The following is a 20,416-nucleotide window of genomic DNA, read 5'->3' as shown; positions in this document are numbered from 1 at the left end:
TATTTGACTTAGCAGTGGTCGGTCAACCATTGTTAGGTCCCGCTTTCGGGCCACACAACCCAATCATGTGGGGGTAATACATGACAACAGCCAGCTAACCTACCAGGATTGTTTTTATGTTATTATTATTATGATATGAGATGAGAAATGTTTATGAAAATTCAGTATGTTCTGCCATGTTTTGATATGCATATGTTTTCCCAGATTTGATAAACAGTACTGAATATGATATGTATGGTATATGTAGAACACGGGATACTCATGTTGCCACACACTAGTATTAGTTTATTTCCCTTACTGAGAGGTGTCTCACACCTAAATCTTATTAACTTTTCAGGAGCCCCGGATAGGAGAGTAGAAAAAGCCCCGCTAATATAGTACGGTCTATCTGCCCTTTTTAAAGGGTAAGTTTTGTAGGGACAGTTAGATTTTGTGGGAAATGTCCCTAGGTTTTATTTTTGGGATGTATATATGAAAATACAATGATTGTAGTAACTCTGGTATATTGTAATATATGGTATTGAGATGTACATGTTTGTATATTTTCTACTGCTAGGGCTTCTACTTTATGTTCCGATATATCCCTGGTGCCCACGGGCCCAGGTGGATTGTGACCTACTGAGTTGGAATATGGGATATGTGATATTGATATTATATAAAAAAAAAATATATGGAAAAATGAGCAGGTCGTGACAGGGTCAAACGTCTGAAGTGTAGGTTCAAACTTCTGAAGTTCCTATTCAGACGACTGAATTGACCGTTCAGACGTCTAAAGGTGTTCTACCTGTTCTATGTTTCAAAAATAAAATCTTCAGTCTTCTATCATTAGACTTCTCAAGAAATTCTTTAGACATTTGAAGTAAAACTTCAATCGTCTGGGCAATCCACTTTCAGAATTTTTATTTTACTTTTCTAAAATCATTTTTGCTTTCTTGCTTTGATTTGTTATAAAACATTTTTCGAGTTTTGAAATAATTTCTCTAAGTCAATATTTAACCCTAGAAGGGCTTTAAACATATTTCTATACGATATTTAAAATATGAAGTACTTACATAAAGACTTCTTAAAACTTTGACATTCTAAGTGCTTGAGTCTTCATGCTTGTCTTTCTTTGGCTCTTTTGTCTTCAAGCTTTAAGCTTTTAGCAAGTTTCTCTTTAACATCCGCACTCTTATGATCTTTAAGCTTTAATAGATATCATCTTTGAATTCATGCTTTAATGTTCTTTAAGCTTCGTTTGATCATCATTCTTTGGCGTATAAGCTATCAATGATCGTGCAATCATAGTCCTTAATCAACTCTAGCCACCGCCTCTGCCTCATGCTGGTGCTTCAACTCCTGAAAGCACTGCTCGCAATCATTGGTCCACTCAAACTGGACTCCCTTCCTGGTCAATCGAGTCAGAGGTCCAGACAGTTTAGAGAAACCCTCTACGAACCGACAATAGTAACCCGCCAGTCCTAGAAAATTCCGAACCTCCTACACATTCTTCGGCCTTACCCAGTTGACCACAACTTCAATCTTGCTAGGATCAACTGATATTCCATCCCTAGTAACCACATGGCCTAAGAACGCAATCTGACTCAACCAAAATTCACATTTCTTCAACTTAGCATACAGCTTCTTCTCTCGCAGAATCTGTAACACTAACCTCAAATGTTCCACGTGTTCTTCCGTACTCCTCGAGTATACCAGAATGTCATCAATGAATACCACCACGAACCGATCTAGGTACTCATGGAAAACCCTGTTCATCAGATCCATGAACACCGCCGGAGCATTCATCAACCCAAAAGGCATGACTAAAAAACTCGTAGTGGCCATATTTGGTTCGAAAAGCCGTCTTTGCTACATCCTCTACTCTAACCCTCACCTGATGATATCCTGACAGCAAATCGATCTTCGAAAAGACCCGTGTCCCCTGCAACTGGTCAAAGAGATCATATATACGAGGTAAAGGATAACGATTCTTCACAGTTACCTTGTTAATCTCACGGTAATCAATGTACATCTGCATCGACCCGTCCTTCTTCTTCACAAACAGTATTGGAGCTCCCTAGGGTGAAACACTAGGTCGAATGAATCCCCTATCCAGTAATTCCTACAACTGCTCCTTCAACTCCCGAAGTTCTGTTGGAGTCATCCGGTATAGAGCTTTAGAGATCGGTGCCTTACCGGGCAGCAACTCTATCGCAAACTCCACCTCACGATCTAGAGGTAAACTGGGTAAATCATCTGGAAACACATCCGGGAACTCGCTGACCACCCGAATGTCCTCTAGTCTTAACTCATCTCACGGCGGTTCCTTTATACAAGCTAGGTACCCCTGGCATCTATCTAAGAGTAGCCTTCTCGCCTGTAGTGCTGACAGAATCTATGGCACTGAACACATACACAATCCCACGAACTCGTACTTCTGCTCCCCAAAAGGTCTGAAAACTACCACCTTTCTACGACAGTCGATCACGGCATAACTGGAGAACAACCAGTCCATCCCTAGAATAACGTCGAACCCTAACATGTCGTAGACCACAAGATTCACCGGTAACAGCTGTCCCTGAATTTCCACTAGGAAGTCTATCAACATCTTCCTACAGAAAGACACACTCCCAGATGGCGTAGTAATAGCTAATACCTCATTCATGTCTCGAGTCTCAATCCCACACCGTCCCAAAAAATTTACAGATACAAAAGAATGGGTTGCACTCGAATCAAACAGAATAGAAGCTTTATTTGAAAGCAATAATAAGGTACCTGTCACCACATTACCTGCATGCTCAGCGTCCGCTGGAGTAAGAGAGTATACTCTGGCCGAAGCTGTATTCGTCTAAGTGGTTCCTCGAGGTATCTGATTACTTCCTCAGTCCCCACTAACTGCAGGCACGTCTCGCCTCGGTGCTAGACAATCACTAGACATGTGGCCTGGCTGGCCACAGTTGTAGCAACTACCCCCAAATAACTGGCACTCTCCCTCGTGCCACCTGTGACATATGGTACAATGACCACCGGTCTGGCTCATCTGAGAGTCCTGGCACTTGGTATTCTGGTGGTAACCCAAGCCCTTGCTCCTCTTCTTCCACGATCCCTGATGAGATCCTATCTGAGAACCAAAAGGTACCGTCCTCTTCCTCGATTCCTGATCCACCTTGTCCTCTCGGACACCAATCTCGATCACCGTGGCTTTATCCACCAACACCGAGAACTCGTAGATCTGAAGCATACCCACTAGTCTGCAGATATCCTTCCTCAAACCCTTCTCGAACCTCCGAGTCTTCTCATACTCGCTCAAGATCATACATGGTGCAAAGCGAGATAGCTCTATGTATCGAGCCGCATACCCCTGCACCATCAAACTCCCCTAAGTCAGTGCAGAAAACTCATCTGCCTTCGCATCTCGTACGGAAGCCGGGAAGTATCTGTCAAAGAACACCTCCTTGAATCGACTCCACGTCATCTCCTCAGGACCAGCTCTCTGCTTCTCCAACAGATTCACCGCAGTCCACCATCAACCCGCCTCCCCAGACGGCTAGAAGGTAGCATAAAGAACTCGCTGTCTATCCGTGCAGTGCAGGACCTCCTAGATCCTCTCAGTATTTTCGATCCAATCCTCTGCTGTCGTCGAGTTAGGTCCTCCAAAGAACGTCGGAGGATGCATGTGTGTGAACCTCTCATTGGTGCACCCTGCAGCAGTAGGAGTGCGCTCGCGTCTCCTCACACTCCGCCCGATCTCCCGCAATACCTGCCTCGTCAAACCCTGAGGCACAGAAGGAAACTCATCACTCGCAGTCTCCTCGGAGCCACTTCCCAGGTTATTATCCTTGGGCTCCATTCTGCAACACAATAGGAATCTATCAGTATCCCAATAACACATACAATTAACATAATGATCTACACTAATCGTGTTAACTACTTCCTGCCAGGTCTAGGTCTATCCTATCACACCGACACGAAAGTCATCAATGATCTGCCCTGCTTTTACTGGAATCATCATCCCAAGAAAAACACAGAATACCATCGAAAATTCCCGATCTAGCAACTGAACAACCCTCAACCAACTCTACCCATATCCACATCCTATACTCTAGTATGTACTCATAACTAAGCCTAACCAAGTCTACAAGATCTAGAAACCTGGTTAGCTCTGATACCAAGTTATCACGGCCCGAACCCTGAAATGGGACCTAGGGGTGAAAATGTAATCTAACATGTCCATGTATCATACAAATCACCACAGATACAGTACAAAGGATGAGAGTCCGACCCCATGGGGTTCCTAGGCACCCTAAACACATCCAAATACAATCATATATGTAGCAGAAAAAGGTCATCTATATACATATGTAGAACCATACTAGAGTCTATACAATAGCAGACACAATGCTCTATCAAAAACGTACAAACGGGTGCCCAACACATCCCAAATGGAAACCCACCAAAATTACAGTCCTAGCACTTACCTAGTGCTAAATGCGGTACACCGGCCACTACGCTCCCTACACCAAGACGTTGTTCCGATTACCCGAAGGACCTGTAAAAATGTACGTACAGTAGGAGTGAGACACCTCTCAGTAAGGAAGAACACAAGTTATATCAGTGTGTGGCATTTGAGTGTTATCATGATACAACATACACACAGTTAAATGCATTCCAGTACTAATTTACACAGTGCATACATGCACACATACGGAGGCCATTTATTCCCAACCCCGTCACAATACATACACATGATCAGTAATCCTCACTGTCATCACACTCTTTGACCTGAAGCCGACCCGCAACATACGGCATTGGCCCATAGCCAACCCACGAACACAGCGCCACCGGCATATGGCTAGTCCCCGACTCCCATGGCATCGTACTAGCGCTAAAATGGTAGATCCACACCCTTCGGCCTTATCTGCCGGAATAGGCTCACGCCCTCGGATATAGAGTCGGACACTCTTATCTACATGGAATGCGATAACAGGCCCTCGAATATAGAGCCGAACACTCTCAGTACCTGGAACAATTTCGAAACCGCGTTCCTACTAGCATTTCAACATATCACACACACATGCATGCTCATATAACCAAACAAACCACACTCATTTGGTAATCTAAATCATGGTTTTCCAAACAGATACAGTTTAAACAAGTTAAGGCACGGCCATCCCAATATCACAGTATAAATCACACATATACTTGGTTTTCAACAAAAGCCGGGATTCAACCCGTCGCCCCCTTTTTCCCAAAACTGTAATAATAAAAAACCTATAGTTTTTCTCGTTAGATTCCCCTAAATGAGTAGCCCAAACACACACAGGACCATGGACCACAGTTCCACTGAGTCCGATTTCAAAAATAAACAATATAAACATAGTTCCCCTTACCTTAACCCTGAATCACAAATCCCAAACTCTAAGGCTCCTAAATAGCGAACCGAGTTCCAAAACTTACAAATCACAGTACAGAATATGTTCACAAAACAATTACCTACAAGACTACCGAATCAGAATTGAAAACCGAACCTTACCTCGATTTTTTTCCAAAACCCGAAAACCTCCGAAACGAGATTCTGATCCGTAGAAGTTGTAGAGAATCCTTCCATGATCCTCGTGGTAACTTCCGTTTTTTGATTCCATCAACGATCAGCGAAGAAATCTAGAGAGAGAGAGAGTAGGGAGAGTTGAGAGAGAAAAAGAGAGAGATTTTTCTAAGTTACTTAGCTTGGAAGTAATGGAAATTTCCTTTTATAGCCCTTTGACTCGGCCCGATTTCGTCGACGAAATCGAAAGTCAGGGATTTCGTTGAGCAATCGAAGATTTCGTTGACGAAGCCTGATATTTCCAATTTCCGCCTCTCGACTTTTCTTCGTCGACGAACCTCTGAATTTCGTCGATGAAAATCCTTCTACCTTCATCGACGAATTATGGCTTCGTCGATGAAGTCTGCAGAATTTTGTCTTTTACCCCTCTTATATATATATATATATATATATATATATATATATATATATATATATATATAAACCCATTATCATGGTTTGGGTTCTTACAGATGGACAGTTAGAGAGGACAATTTATATTTTAGATCATATGTTGCAGGCGTGTGTATTGGATTTCAGAGGTAGTTGGTTTCAGTATCTACCGTTAGTTGAGTTCGCCTACAACAACAGCTATTAGACTAGTATCAGAATGGCACCATATGAAGCATTATATGGCCAGAGGTGCCGATCTCCGTTGTATTGGGATGAGGTTGGTGAACGGCAAATTTTGGGGCTAGAAATTATACAGAAGACTTCTAATACGATCAAACTCATCAGGGAAAGAATTAAAACAACTTAGAGTCGACAGAAGAGTTATGCTTATATACGCCGACGAGAGTTAGAGTTTAAGGTAAGGGATAAGATATTTATGAGGATTGCTTTGATGATGGAAGTCATGAGATTTGGAAAGAAGGGTAAGCTAAGCCCTAGGTACATCGGACCATTTGAGATATTGGAGAGGGTTGGTCCAGTTGCCTACAGAATAGCATTACCACCAGCCTTATCTAGGATCCATGACATATTCCATGTGTCTATGCTAAGGAAGTATGTCTCAGATCCTTCACACGTGATAAACTACAAGTTTCTGGAAGTTAATGACACATTAGCATATAAAAAAGTGCCAGATCAAATTCTAGATCCTAAGGAACAGGAACTACGCACTAAAAAGATTCAATTGGTGAAAGTACTCTGCCGTAATCACGCAGTTGAGGAAGTTTCATGGGTATTAGAGGAAGAAATACGTCAGAGGTACCCACAGTTGTTTAGCGAGGAGTTCAAGTAAGAATGATAGTTTAGGTAAGTGTTTGGTTTGTTTTGAATATAGAATGGTATTGTGTAAGTTGTTTAGTTAAAGGTATAAGTTAATAGTGGTTTTGGGAGAGTTTTGTTTTGCTAAATGTAATCTCCTAAAAACCCTTGATGTAATAATGGTATTCCTCCACCATAAGTGAGGGTTATTAATAAATTTGGGATAGAGTCGCTATGTGGGTGGCTTTCGGCTCTTTCTAGAGTCGAATAAGCATTTCAATGATATTCCAACTATTTTTATAAGAGTCAGTTAGAAAATTTCGAGGATGAAATTTTTATAAGGAAGGGAGGATGTAGGAACCTGAATCACAAAAATAAAATAAAAATAAAAGCGAAAGAAAAGAAAAGAAGGAAGTCAGTTTGGCATAGGACCAAACCATCAACGGTTTCAATGACCTCAGGGAAACCATTGACAGTTTCAACTATTGAGAGCTCATATGTACAGTACACAGGAGAATTTGGTTTGGCAAGTGACCAAATAGTCAACAGTTTCAGGAAAATCGTCGACAGTTTTCTACGAGGTAGGGGCTTATAAGTTAGGTTTTTGTAATAATTTTTTCATTTCAAACTCATACTTTCTCTCTCCTAGGGTTTCCTCTCTCAACCCTCACGTGTCTCTCTCTCTCATAAGCTCCCCCGGGTCACCCTTTCGCTCTTCGATCCTCTCTTCCTTCTCTCGATTTGCAAGTCCACGTTCCTCGACCAGTTCAGAAGTTGAGGTTTTGGTTCTCCAAAGGTTTTAGGCAAATTTTTCAGGAACAGGTAAGGGGATTAGATTATGTCAGCTATTTTTGAAATATGAACCGATTAAATTAAAGTATATTATTATGAGAACAGTACATATGTTTTTCTGAATAAATCGGGCATATGAAAATGATAGTTTTGATTATTATACGTATTTGGGGAAAACTAAAGTGAATGGGTTGATAATCTCCTTTTTCCAGTAAAACATATAGTGTGAGTTAAATTAAACCCTAGCGATGATCATACCCTTGTTTCAGCAAATTATGTGTTCCCCAGGCAATTATTATATTATGTTTTATCAGTCAAATTGGTGTGGCATAAGAACGAGTATTATAGCGTAATTAAACATGATGGTTTTATCAAATGATTTTATCAGTATATGATATAACAAATTTATACAGTTATGATATACTGATATGACAATTGTGTGACGAGTTATGATATGCCGGTTTTATACCGAGACAAAATATGACAGTTGTGTGCCGAGTTATGATATATCGATTTCATACCGAGATAGAATATGACGGTTGTGTGCCAAGTTATGATATGTCGATTTTATACCGAGACAGAATATAATGGCTATGTGCTAAGTTATGATATGATGGTTTTTTATCGAGACAAGAAATGACATATTTTATATAGAATTATGAACATGTCAGGTTTTATACAGATTTATGAAAATGAAATCATGTTACAGTTTTTATTACATAAATTGCATTATATGATTTGAGAACCCTGATGGACTAGAGATTTACAGATTGCTCAATACCATAGCTACAGTGTTATAGTAATGCAACCACACTATTCTAAGAGTGTTGGTATCAGACAGTCGATTTGGCCAAAGTAGAGTAGAGCTCCCCCTGGAGTCTTGGCCAGTTGGGCAGGGAAATCGTACTTCAGACGACAATTTTGACTTAACCTCGTGGTTGGCCAGCCATGGTTAAGTCCAGTATTCAAACCACACAACCTGATCATAGGGGTTTATATATGATGTGATATAGTATCTAGTCAAGAAGGTACTTCTATGCATATATGTAGATTTATGATAAATGGGCTATATTGAGCCGAAAGTATGTTCAAAGAGTATGTATGTATTTTCAATAATACAACTGTGAGTATAGTTTCAAATGCCATTTCACTTACAGTTAAATATATGAAGATATTTTATTCGTACTAAAACTCATGACAGTCACACACTGATGATAATATATTCCGTCTTACTGAGAAGTGTCTCACCCCCTTAAACATTTTAACATTTTAGGAAATCTAGGGAGCCATCTTAGGAAGCTCCGGGTAGGACTAAATAGTTTTGGGTTTTACATCCGCTGCTTGTGTTATATTGAATTATGGACAGGTGTACCCGATACCCACTTCAAGTTTGCGTCTTTATAGTAATGGTATCAGAGATATATGTATAGATAATAGCACTCCGGGCCCCACGGGTTCGGAGCACTACAGAAGCGTGGGTGGGATTTAGAATTATATTATTTTATTTATGTTGTAATGAGTTCATATCTTTATTATGATAATGGGATTGGTATTGTTATATTGGGATAGTTTAGTACTCTGATAATTTGCATTTAAGGTCTCCTGCTATCTGTTTCAGTGATTATTATAATATAAAATATTCAGGTTATTGCAAGTGGTATCAAATAAAATTGAACGAAATTTTTCGAGTCGTCACAAAAAGCTTACTTTTCATATTTCCCAAGTTTACTTGTAATATTTCTCAAGTTTTTACAAAGTTTGGGGTTCAAGCAATCAATTTTGGAAACTTTCCCTCACTGTTTTAAATTTAAATAACTAAAGGTCAGTCGACTGAGCTATCGAGGTCAAACGTCTGTGCCTTTATAATTTAGCGAAATTTCAAATACAAAATGGGGTCAGTCACCTGATGCTATTCTGTCTGCTCAATTTATTCAGCATAAAAATGTTAGTCAACTAATCAAATATTGTCAATCGCCTGAGCTTGCATCTTTCCAAAAACTTTGATTTTCAATACTTTGATCCTTATATGAAACTTTAATTTTAAAAAATATTTTTTGGGATTTTCAAAAACTGGTCTCTAAGTTAATAAAGATTCGTAAGAGCTTTAACCATTCATATTGACTTTTATTAAGTACTTACATGAGACTTCTTAAAATGTTATGACTCTTCTAATCACTAAGTCTTCATGTATAGCTTTCATTTTTCATGTGTAGCTTGACTTTAAGTTTTAACAGGTTTCAGTTTCATAAGATCTTGTAACATTAAGTTCGAGTTTTTAATAGACTTTGTCAAGCACTTTAATATTGATCACTTGAGTCACTTGATCTTGATACTTTGAGTTACCTGAAACATCATCACTTAACCAAATATGTTAAGTTTCCTTGATTTGTTATCATCAAAATAGGATTCTTAAGCCTTCTCAGACCAACAATCTCCCCCTTTTTTATGATGACAAATAAGGAGTAAAAGTGAGTGAACCTTAATAACGCTCCCCCTTACAATAAGCATACTCTTAACAATATTTGAAAAATAAAACATTAGATATTATCAAAGTCAGTTTCAAATTCAGTTTTAGTTTATATTTCAATATCAATATGTCAACCATGAATATTAACAATGTATATGTGTCAATTTCAAATATAATCCTCAGTTGTGTTGATTTCAATTTTGTTATCATATCTCAGTTTTGCTTAAAATTTCTCCCCCTTTTGACATCAATCAAAAAAAGAATGACGAATAAAAACAGTCAAACTAAGATAAAATTCAGTATTAAGCACTAACTCATTCTAAAAATGAGCAGGTCAGAAGCTATCCCAAGTATAGGAATTCAGTCATGTAATAATTAGCCCAAAGGTTAGATCGTCTCCTCAGAGAATGCAGTTTAGTTTCAAATTTTGTGTAATTCTAAAAGAAAATAAGAAAAGAAATTTTTATTGAACACAGTTCAGATTCAGTTCCTAGGATGTTTGAGAATTTTGTGACGAAATTAAAAAAAAAAAACGTGAACTTTTACTTATGAACTTAAAATTAAAACATAAAATAAGAACCTAATATGCTTAGAATAACAAGAAACGAATGACGGTAATTAAATTCTTTTTAGACAATAAATAAATCCTACGTATGAAATTCCAGATAAAAGCATAAAAATCAAAACTTTATTAATTAACTGAAGCATTCAACCATAAAATTAAACACCAACTAAACAATTGAACTTAACCCAATTAATTAACGTAAACAAAATTAAACTTAATCCTATAATAGATTCAAACAAAAATAAATTAACCTAAACTTAAGTAACAAATCAACAAAACTTAATCGAACTTAATAAACAAAAATGCAATAAAAATTTAGAATTTAATTAAACTGAACTTGAAATAAATAGAACCCAACAAAATTTAAATCTTAAAGAAGATTTTTTTTTTTTTAAGAGACCAAACCGAACTTTAACAATGAAAAAATAACCCAACCAAAATTAATTCTAATAATGATATTAAATAAGAAGAGAAAAAAAATAAATTGAATCTAATAATAAGAACCCAATAGAAATTTAAAAGTCAAAGCTTTAATTAAAATTTAACTGAAAATTAACCAAGTATTTAAATACAAGAAAAAAAAAACTAGAGAACAAGAGGAAAAGGAAAAAGAAAGGAAGAGAGAGAGAGAGAGAGAGAGAGAGAGCAGCCCTAGTTGCCTCCAATAGCCCAGCCAAGCCTCCTTTTCCCCAAAGAGAACTAAAAAAAGAAGAAGAAAAAAAACTAAAGAAAACCCTACTTTTTTACTTTCTCTCAAGCCCCCCTCCCTTTGACTTTTCAAAATTACTTTTTGGGCACCTAACTTGCACACACACACACATGGACCAACGCATGGTAGGGTCAAATCAACTTATTTTATTCTTATTTTTTTCTTCTTTCTTCCTTTTGTTAACACATAATAACTTTTAAAATTGATTTGGACCTAGTAAATATTTGTATCTCTTAAAACTTAAAACACAAAAGTTGTAGGTTTCTTTCTCATCTTTCTTCAAAATTTCGAATCATCTTGATCGAAGCTCTGATGAAAAAGTTATGCCCAGATTACGGAGTAATGCCAAAACAGTCCATAAAAACAACGTATGGTAAATTCACGTCTAATTTCAACCTTGATGCAACCAGTATTTCTCAAAAAGGAAAATATGAAATTTGTAGAGTGTTTTCTTATCTTTCTACAGCATCTTGAATCATCAGAATCGGAGGTCGGATGAAAGAGTTAAGCACAGATTATGAAGTACCATCGATTTTTAGCTTCTAATAGTTGTCTTGCAATAAAAAAAAAAAAAACCAAAAATTCATAAATTACTCGATAAAATTCAAATATTATAAATAAAACACAATGTTAAAATATTGAGAGTAATTAGGCATTTAATTAAAAATATAATTTGTAATGTATAAAGTAAAGCATCTTATTACGCAATTTAAGCACGTAATCACACCCCCAACTAAAGTTTTGCTAGTCCTTAGCAAAATAAAAAAACTAAGAAAGCTATCAAATCCTATCTACCTCCTCTTTCACGGGAAACATGGTTGCATTTATCAAATGCAACAAGACTACAAACCCCTAGGTCGATCCTAGTGGACGAGTTGTAGTCTCGTGAAGGTTTCCAGGGCAACACCCACAAACACCAATTTCAATGAATATTAAATAAATGTACATACAACACGAATATACCATTTCACATACAAGAATATCATCAAATTACACACATGCTCATTCATACACAATTTACGCAACTCCGAAGTAAGTCACTCATACAAGTTTCATCATTAGATAACCATTAAGAACAATATATTCACATAAAGTTAACCAACAATTACAACTCAAAGTTAATGTAGTCATATAAATTCGAGTATAAATAGGTGAAATCTCGAGGTATATGTAATGTGTATGACTTGTTACACCCAAGATACCAGTGGACACCTATAGAACGGTCGTTTTGACTCAACCTAACTGGTATACCCTAAAAAACACTCAAAAAGGATGGGTTCACTCATCATGTGTGAAGAGGAGTGTCGTGATCAAACATCCCAAATATTGTAAGGAACAAACGCTAAATGTATGGAGTGGACTAGTCTGAAAAGGATCTAACCTATTTGTGAGGTATCGGGTCCTTCACCCTAACATCTTCTCACCTACTCACCATGTCCAACCAAGACCACCCTAGATCAACTTATTCACAAACCAGGCGTGAATACATCTAAGGCATTAAGTGGTTGAAGAGTCTTCATATGTGGAAAACATGTGTCGTGTCCGTGACTTTTTATGCATTTCTATGAAGAAGGTATTAATCTTTCATTTCGTGTGCATTTTTAATTTTTCTTATTCTTTCTTCTGCTCATTCTTCAATTTCTATCTTTTCTTGGTCAATTAAGACAATCATTACACTTCTTCTGTTGTCTTTATACCACCAATAAGAATTAATTTTGAACAGTAGTCCATGATTTATTTCTAGGGGTGGTTCAGCCTTCACATCTTGAATAGCTTACAAGACCTAGGTTTCTATCTCCCCACTAGATATCACCTCTAGGCTAGCAAGTCAAAAACATAGACTAGTTGTAACGTCCTGCTTGACTTATCACATAATAAACATAAATAATAATAATATCAACCCGAACCCGTGGGTAGCAGGGATAGCCTGACATAAACAGCGAAAACCTAAGCAGCAGTATAAATAATTTACATCCATCAAACCATTAATTACATAATACGAGAGTCTACTACATTTCAAAAATACAGTATTTGAATATAATCTCCAAAACATCAAAATAACCCTAGGATCATACAACAAAATCCCCTGATCCTAGATCAATGCTTACCCTTCTAGTAGGGAAGCTCAACAAGCTTAACGGCGGCCACGACCTGCCGGTCTCTCAAGGTCCCCTGAAAAATTAATTAGGTTCGGGGGTGAAACACTTCTCAATAAGGGAAAATAAACTTAATACAGTTATGTGACAACATGAACATTTAAGAAAATTATACATATACGGTACATTTCATAATTCTGTAAATGTTCATCATATCGTACTGAATAATCATATACTTTCATATTTACTAATAAATCATATCATAAATAAAACATCTGTTATAACTAATAATACTGAAAACATACCCAAGATGAATAGTTAGCTGATGTCATGTATTACCCCCCATGACGGGTTGTGCAGCCCGAAGGTAGGACCCGATAATGTCTGGCCGACCACTGCAGAGTCAAAAATGTATGTAAGTACGATGGGCCCGCCACACCCTGGTCTGGACTGCCAGGTGGACGTCCACACTTTACTGAAAGCCGCATCGACTATCCATCTCTCACCCCCTCGTGGGGTGGTTAGCACCAATCTGATCATAGATATCTGATCTATAAGCTACGGTACCGAGCTCCTAAAACTAAACTAAACTAACATCCAGGTTCGGATAACATATAATACATGATATTATAGCATTTTTTATAATTTTATGAATACGGCCTCGCGCTGAAATTATTTCATAAATACGGTCTCGCGCCGAAATTATTTCATATACACACGGCCTCACGCCGGAATCATTTCAGGTATATACGGCCTCGTGCCGAAATCATTTCATATCTACACGACCTCGCGCCGAAATCATTTCATATATACGGCCTCGCACCGAAATCATTTTGTACATTACATTCTAAAAATAAATTAATTATCATGTATTTGTCAAAATCATCATAACATATTATATCTTCTCATAATACCTGAAAACATGTTTTACTCGTAAACTTTGTCATATCATTACCTTTCATAAAAATAACGTTCATGCCACACAAGTTAAGTAATTCTGTACATTTCATTCTAAACTCACATTTTCCGTATATTAGCAATATTTTCCCAATAACATACATTTTCTCAATAACAGTCAAATATCATGCATTTTTTCCTGAAAATTAATTTTCTAATAAATAATAATAATAATACGCGTGGAAAATACTGTTTTAGTTTATTCCCTTACCTAACTACTTAGAAAGCCCTTAAAAATCTCGATCTAATGCCTGTAGGGTTTCCTGATCAATGCCCTAAAAACGACAACCCCCAGAATTAAACATCAGTATTTCTTCGTAAATATCATTTCTTACAACTATGGTAAGACCAAATTTGAAATAAAAAATCTTACCTCAACTTAGGGATGATTTTCAACGGGGTTCCACCGATGATCCACTCCGGCAGATATACAGAGAACTTCTTTAGGAGCGTCGTGGTGGCTTCAAATGGTCGATCCGGTGAGCGACGGAGCCGGAATCGAAGAGAGAAGGGAGAGAAACCGAATGAAGAGAGAGAGAGTGTGTGAGATTTTCCTTAATTTGGATGTTTAAATCCAGGGTTTTGATATTTATAAGACTGGATTCATCGACGAGACATATCACCTTGTCGACGAGTCCTATAGAAATTTCGTCGACGAACCAGCACCTTCGTTGACGAATTTCAAACTTCCCCAAAACCCTCTCTCGATATCTTTTCGTCGACGAACCTTGTCTTCGTCGACAGGGTCCTCTTATACCCTCATCGACGAATCCCTTGTGTTCGTCAACAAATCCCCTATGTTCTTCGACGAGGCCCTAATAATTTCTTTCGGTTATTCCTTCCAAAGTGCAATGTCATCGACAAACGCGGAGCATTCGTCGACGAAGTCGACTTCCTCCTTCTGTTACTGTTTTCGTTTCCCTTCCTCTTTATTATTTAAATCTCATTATTATTTGGTTTGTCACACTAGTGTACAAAGAATATTTAGAAAAAAAAAAAAAAGTTGAGTTTCATGAACTCTGAGCTGACGTCAAAAACTCAAAAGAACGATAAATGACTCAACAATACCTCACAAGGTGTCATAGTCGTCACAGATGCTCTCTCAATGCTCACAAGGAACCCTAAGTACTACAAGTCACGTGAACGTGTATTTTCATTCTCATGAGATACCATGAAAATACAAGAGTTTATATAAACTGATTAACACGAATGAACTACTAGTCAACCTACATAGAGTTACAATTCCTAAATTAGTCATATAAAGATAAACTACACATAAATAACCCACTATACAACTTAAGTATATAACTATTAGGTTATATGCAAGTATGTAAAGGGTATAAGTCAGTGTCAATCATGGCCTAATCATCCATATTCAATTTTTTTTTTTTTTTTAATTTATCATCCCCCCAACTAAAGTGGAACATTGTTCTCAATGTGAAAGCATAAGGGAAATAAAAAAGATGTGCACGGGGGAAGTGGAGCGTACCTGGGTGGAGAAGTAAAGGGAAACATTACAAAAAATCAGGGTATTAGTGAAGGATCAAATCCGTCACTAATACTCATAAATTCGTCACTAATATTAATGACAAATTTATAAGTATTAGTGACGGTTTTAAAATAATTTCTATATCTACCATTACTACTAACTTTTAGTGACGAATCCAAAATTTTGTCACTAATAATGGAGTATTAGTGACGGATTATAACCGTCACTAAAACCCTAATACCGTCAGTATAAATTTTCGATCGGTTCAGCTCAAATTCATCACTAATAGTAGGGTATTAGTGACGAATTATAAATTTGTCACTAATAATAGGACATTAGTGAAGGACTCAAATTCGTCACTAATAGTAGGATATTAATGACGAATTACAAATTTGTCACTAATAGTACAGTATTAGTGAAGGACTCAAATTCATCACTAATAGTAGGTATTAGTGACGAATTACAAATTCGTCTTTAATACTTTATTAATAGTGACGAATATAGGAATCGTCACTAATACCTACTATTAGTGACGAATTTGAGTTCTTCACTAATACCGTACTATTAGTGATGAATTTGTAATTCGTCACTAATACCCTACTATTAATGACGAATTTGAGTCATTCACTAATAATTATAAAAATTAAAAAAAATTTAATACTAATTTTTTTTAATCATCAATTCCTATATAAAAATCTGTAATTACATTTTCGCATACATAATTGAAACCATAATTATTACAAAATTCGTAAATCATTCAAAATTTCAAATTCAAATACAAATTCAATTAAAATAAAGAAATAACATATGTTCAGATAACAAAAAAAAAATTCAAAATATTCAAAATTCAAATACAAATACAAAAATTTCATTTGTTCAAATAACAATAAAAAATACAAAGAAATAATCAAAAGTTGCATCTGATAACTGTAGTGCATGCATGCAAGGCATCTTGTTGATGTTATGACAGCCGCAAACCCTACAAATTAAGAATCATTAAAAAAAATTAATATACAAATAGAGAGCTGGTGCTCAATATAATCAGGAAAAAAAAAAGGAAGAGAGAGAGAGAGAGAGCAGCCTGTAGCTACGTCCTATAGCTTAGCCAAGCCTCCTTTTCCCCAAAGAAAACTAAAAAGAAAAGAAAAACCTAAAAAAAAACCCTACTTTTTTACCTTCTCTCAAGCCTCCCTCCCTTTGACTTTTCAAAATTGTTTTTCAATCCAATTGGGCACCTAACTTGCACACACACAAATGGCCCAGCGCATAGGAGAGGACACAGACCCAGCTACATGGCCAAGTCAAATCAACTTATTTTGTTATTTTTTTTCTTCTTTCTTCCTTTTGTTAACACATAATCAGTTTTAAACTTTCAAAACCAATTTGGACCTAGTAAATGTCAGTATCTCTCAAAGCTTGAAATACAAAAATTGTAGATCTCTTTCTCAGCTTTTCTCAAAATTTTGAATCGTCTTGATCTAAGGTTGGACGAGAAAGTTACACCTACATTACAGAGTAATGTCAAAACAGTCCATAAAAACAGTGTATGGTAAATTCATGTCTGATTTCGACCTTGATGCAGCCAGTATTTCTCAAAAAGCGAAACATGAAAATTGTAAATCGTTTTCTTATCTTTCTACAGCATCTTGAATCATTAGAATCGGAGGTCAGATGAGAGAGTTACGCATAAATTACGAAGTACAATCAGTTTTTAGCTTCCAATAGTTGCCCTGCAATAAAAAAATACCATAAATTCATAAATTACTCGATAAAACTCAAAACACAATGTTAAAATATTGAGAGTAATTAGGAATTTAATTAAAAATATAATTCGTAATGTATGAATTAAAACATCTTATTACAAAATTTAAGCGTGTAATCAAGGACAAAATAGAGAATAATATTCATCAAGATGTATACAATGTCTCCAAAAACATCATAAGACACATTCAAAAATACAAACACAAAACTGAGTTTCAAAGTGCAATCAACTAAAGAAACTAATCATCAGCAGCAGTATCATCATCAAATGCTTCTTCTTCATCTTCTTCAGTTCCTACTTCATGATCTCCTTTTTCTTCAATTTCTTCTTCATCTCCTTCTTCGTCAAATCCATCATCACTGGCATTTGCAGAACTAATCTTCATAGGATATGTTCCTCGAGAAGAACTAGCCAAGTGTTGTTCAATATGGCCAATGTGTTGATCTAGTGAAGAAAAATTGGTTTGAAGAGATACAAAATTTGTTTAAAGAGATTGAAGTCCAGATATCATATCACCACTAAAGGCGGTAAATTGATGATCAAAAGGAAAAAACCAGGAGGGTGCAGCATCAGCCTAAGAAGCAGGTTGCTGAACTTCAGGTTGTGGCTCAGGAGCTTGTCTTTGACGTCTTCCTCATTTATGAAACCAACCTTCCTCGTGTTTCTCATACCCCATTTGTTTTAGTGTGGTAGAGGGGAAAAGATCATAGTGGGTACGTTTGATAAACAAATCATTTGTAGAGGTAACTTGAAGATGAGCAAAGAGGAGGTTCAAAATTCCACCATAAGGTAGAGCTACTCGACGGGCTTCAGCTCGAGAGATCATCCATTTTAGAATTAAGCTCGATAAATCAAGCTTCTTCTCTTTCAACAAACACCACATAATGAAACAATCCAAATATGATATGTAGTCATGAGAACCAACTTGCGGTAGAATGTTGTATGTGATGATCTTTTGGAGGATTTGTGCCTGAAAGTTCAATTGTTTATAAAGTGGGGGATTGCCAAAGTAGAAAGGATCTTCAACCATGATCAGAGGTAAAAATTCTTCAGGAGTGAACTCTTGTTCCATGATCCATGATTACCCAAAGGGAGGACACTCAAATTCTCCTTGGCAGATATTGAAAATAGTGGCCAATGTCTGAGGAGTAAAGGTGATGGATTTTCCCATAACTTCGATAGTGGTTATTGACTCTCCTTTAACTATATTTGCATAGAAAATTTTTTACCAGATTTGGATAGAGTCCTTTGGCTTGGTAGGTGATGAAAATTTTCCATCCTATATTCCTAAACATTAGTAAGATGTAAGGAAATTCCTCTTCAAAGAACGTTGTGTCTAGAATCTTACCAAGAATAGGATCAGTTGAATGGATATGATCTCCGTATAATTGCTTTGCATGAGAAGCGACAAGCCATTATTCAAACAAAGAGTTATCATCTTTCCCTGAGGATGATTCCTTAGGTCCAACCATTTTTGTTCGTGGCATTTTTGAGTTAAAGAAAGAAAAACGAACGATAAAACCCTAGAAATTGTGAGGGGTAGATGTAGGGTGATGTTCTTCAAGTTGTAATCGAATGATTTTGAGTGTATAAACACTTGGATTCAAAGGAAAATGAGTGATGAGAAGAAAGAAATGAGAGTCGTGTGCCTGGGGTTTTGAAAAAATAGGGTTTCGCGCACTTGAAGTATTTAAATTGCCGTCAGTCGATTGATTGAAATCGAGATCAGTCACCTGACCTTTTAGCACATTGAAATTTTTCTCAGATAGTAGCATATTAGTTGACTGATGCTCAAAGGCCAGTCACTTGACCTTGCTTATCCTGAGATACTAAGAAAGTCAGAAAAGGGTTCAGTTGACTAAGACTTATAGTTCAATTGCCTAACCTCACTTACCTTTGAATATTTGCTTAGTAATTCATCCAATTTCCTCTCTAAACAACTTCTCCACTGTGTAACAAACCTAATTCACGTCTTATTGATATAAACCTATCCTCTGAAAAAGGTTTTGTAAAAATATCCGTCCATTGGTCACTTGTATTCACAAATTCAAGTAAGATATCTTCTTTTTATACATGATCTCTTAAGAAGTGATGTCTTATGTCTATATGCTTGGTTCTTGAGTGCGATATAAGATTTTTGGAGATATTTATAGCGCTGGTATTATCACACTTTATAGGTAATTCTGAATACTCTAAATTAAGATCTTTTAATTGTTGCTTCATATAAAGTGTTTGTGCACAACAGTTATCTGCTGCCACATATTCAGCTTCAGTAATAGATAGTATTACAGAATTTTATTTCCTAGAGAACCAAGACACAAGAGATCATCCTATAAAGTGACAAGTGTCATATGTACTTTTTCTATCTATTTTACATCCAGCATAATCAGCATATGAATAGTTGATCATCTCAAAGTCAGTGTCCTTAGGATACCATAGATCTAAGTCAATAGTATCAATCAAGTATCTTAAGATTCTTTTTACGGCTATTTGGTGAGATTCTTTAGGCGCTGCCTGAAACCGGGCACATATACATACACTAAACATAATGTCTGGTCTACTAGTTGTCAAATATAGTAGACTTCTTATCATGCCTCTGTAATATTTCATATCAATCGATTTTCCTTTTTCATCTTTATCAAGACTAATGGATGTACTCATTGGGGTTCCTATAGTTTTGCTACCTTCCATATCAAACTTTTTAAGCATATCCCTTATATATTTTGATTGATTTATGAAGGTTCCATTTTTAGCTTGCTTAATTTGAAGTCCTAAGAAGTAATTTAATTCTCCCATCATACTCATTT

Source organism: Malania oleifera, chromosome 12, assembly GCF_029873635.1.
Source record: "Malania oleifera isolate guangnan ecotype guangnan chromosome 12, ASM2987363v1, whole genome shotgun sequence".
NCBI classification, from domain to species: Eukaryota; Viridiplantae; Streptophyta; class Magnoliopsida; order Santalales; family Ximeniaceae; genus Malania; species Malania oleifera.
This window is presented reverse-complemented; position numbering follows the sequence as displayed.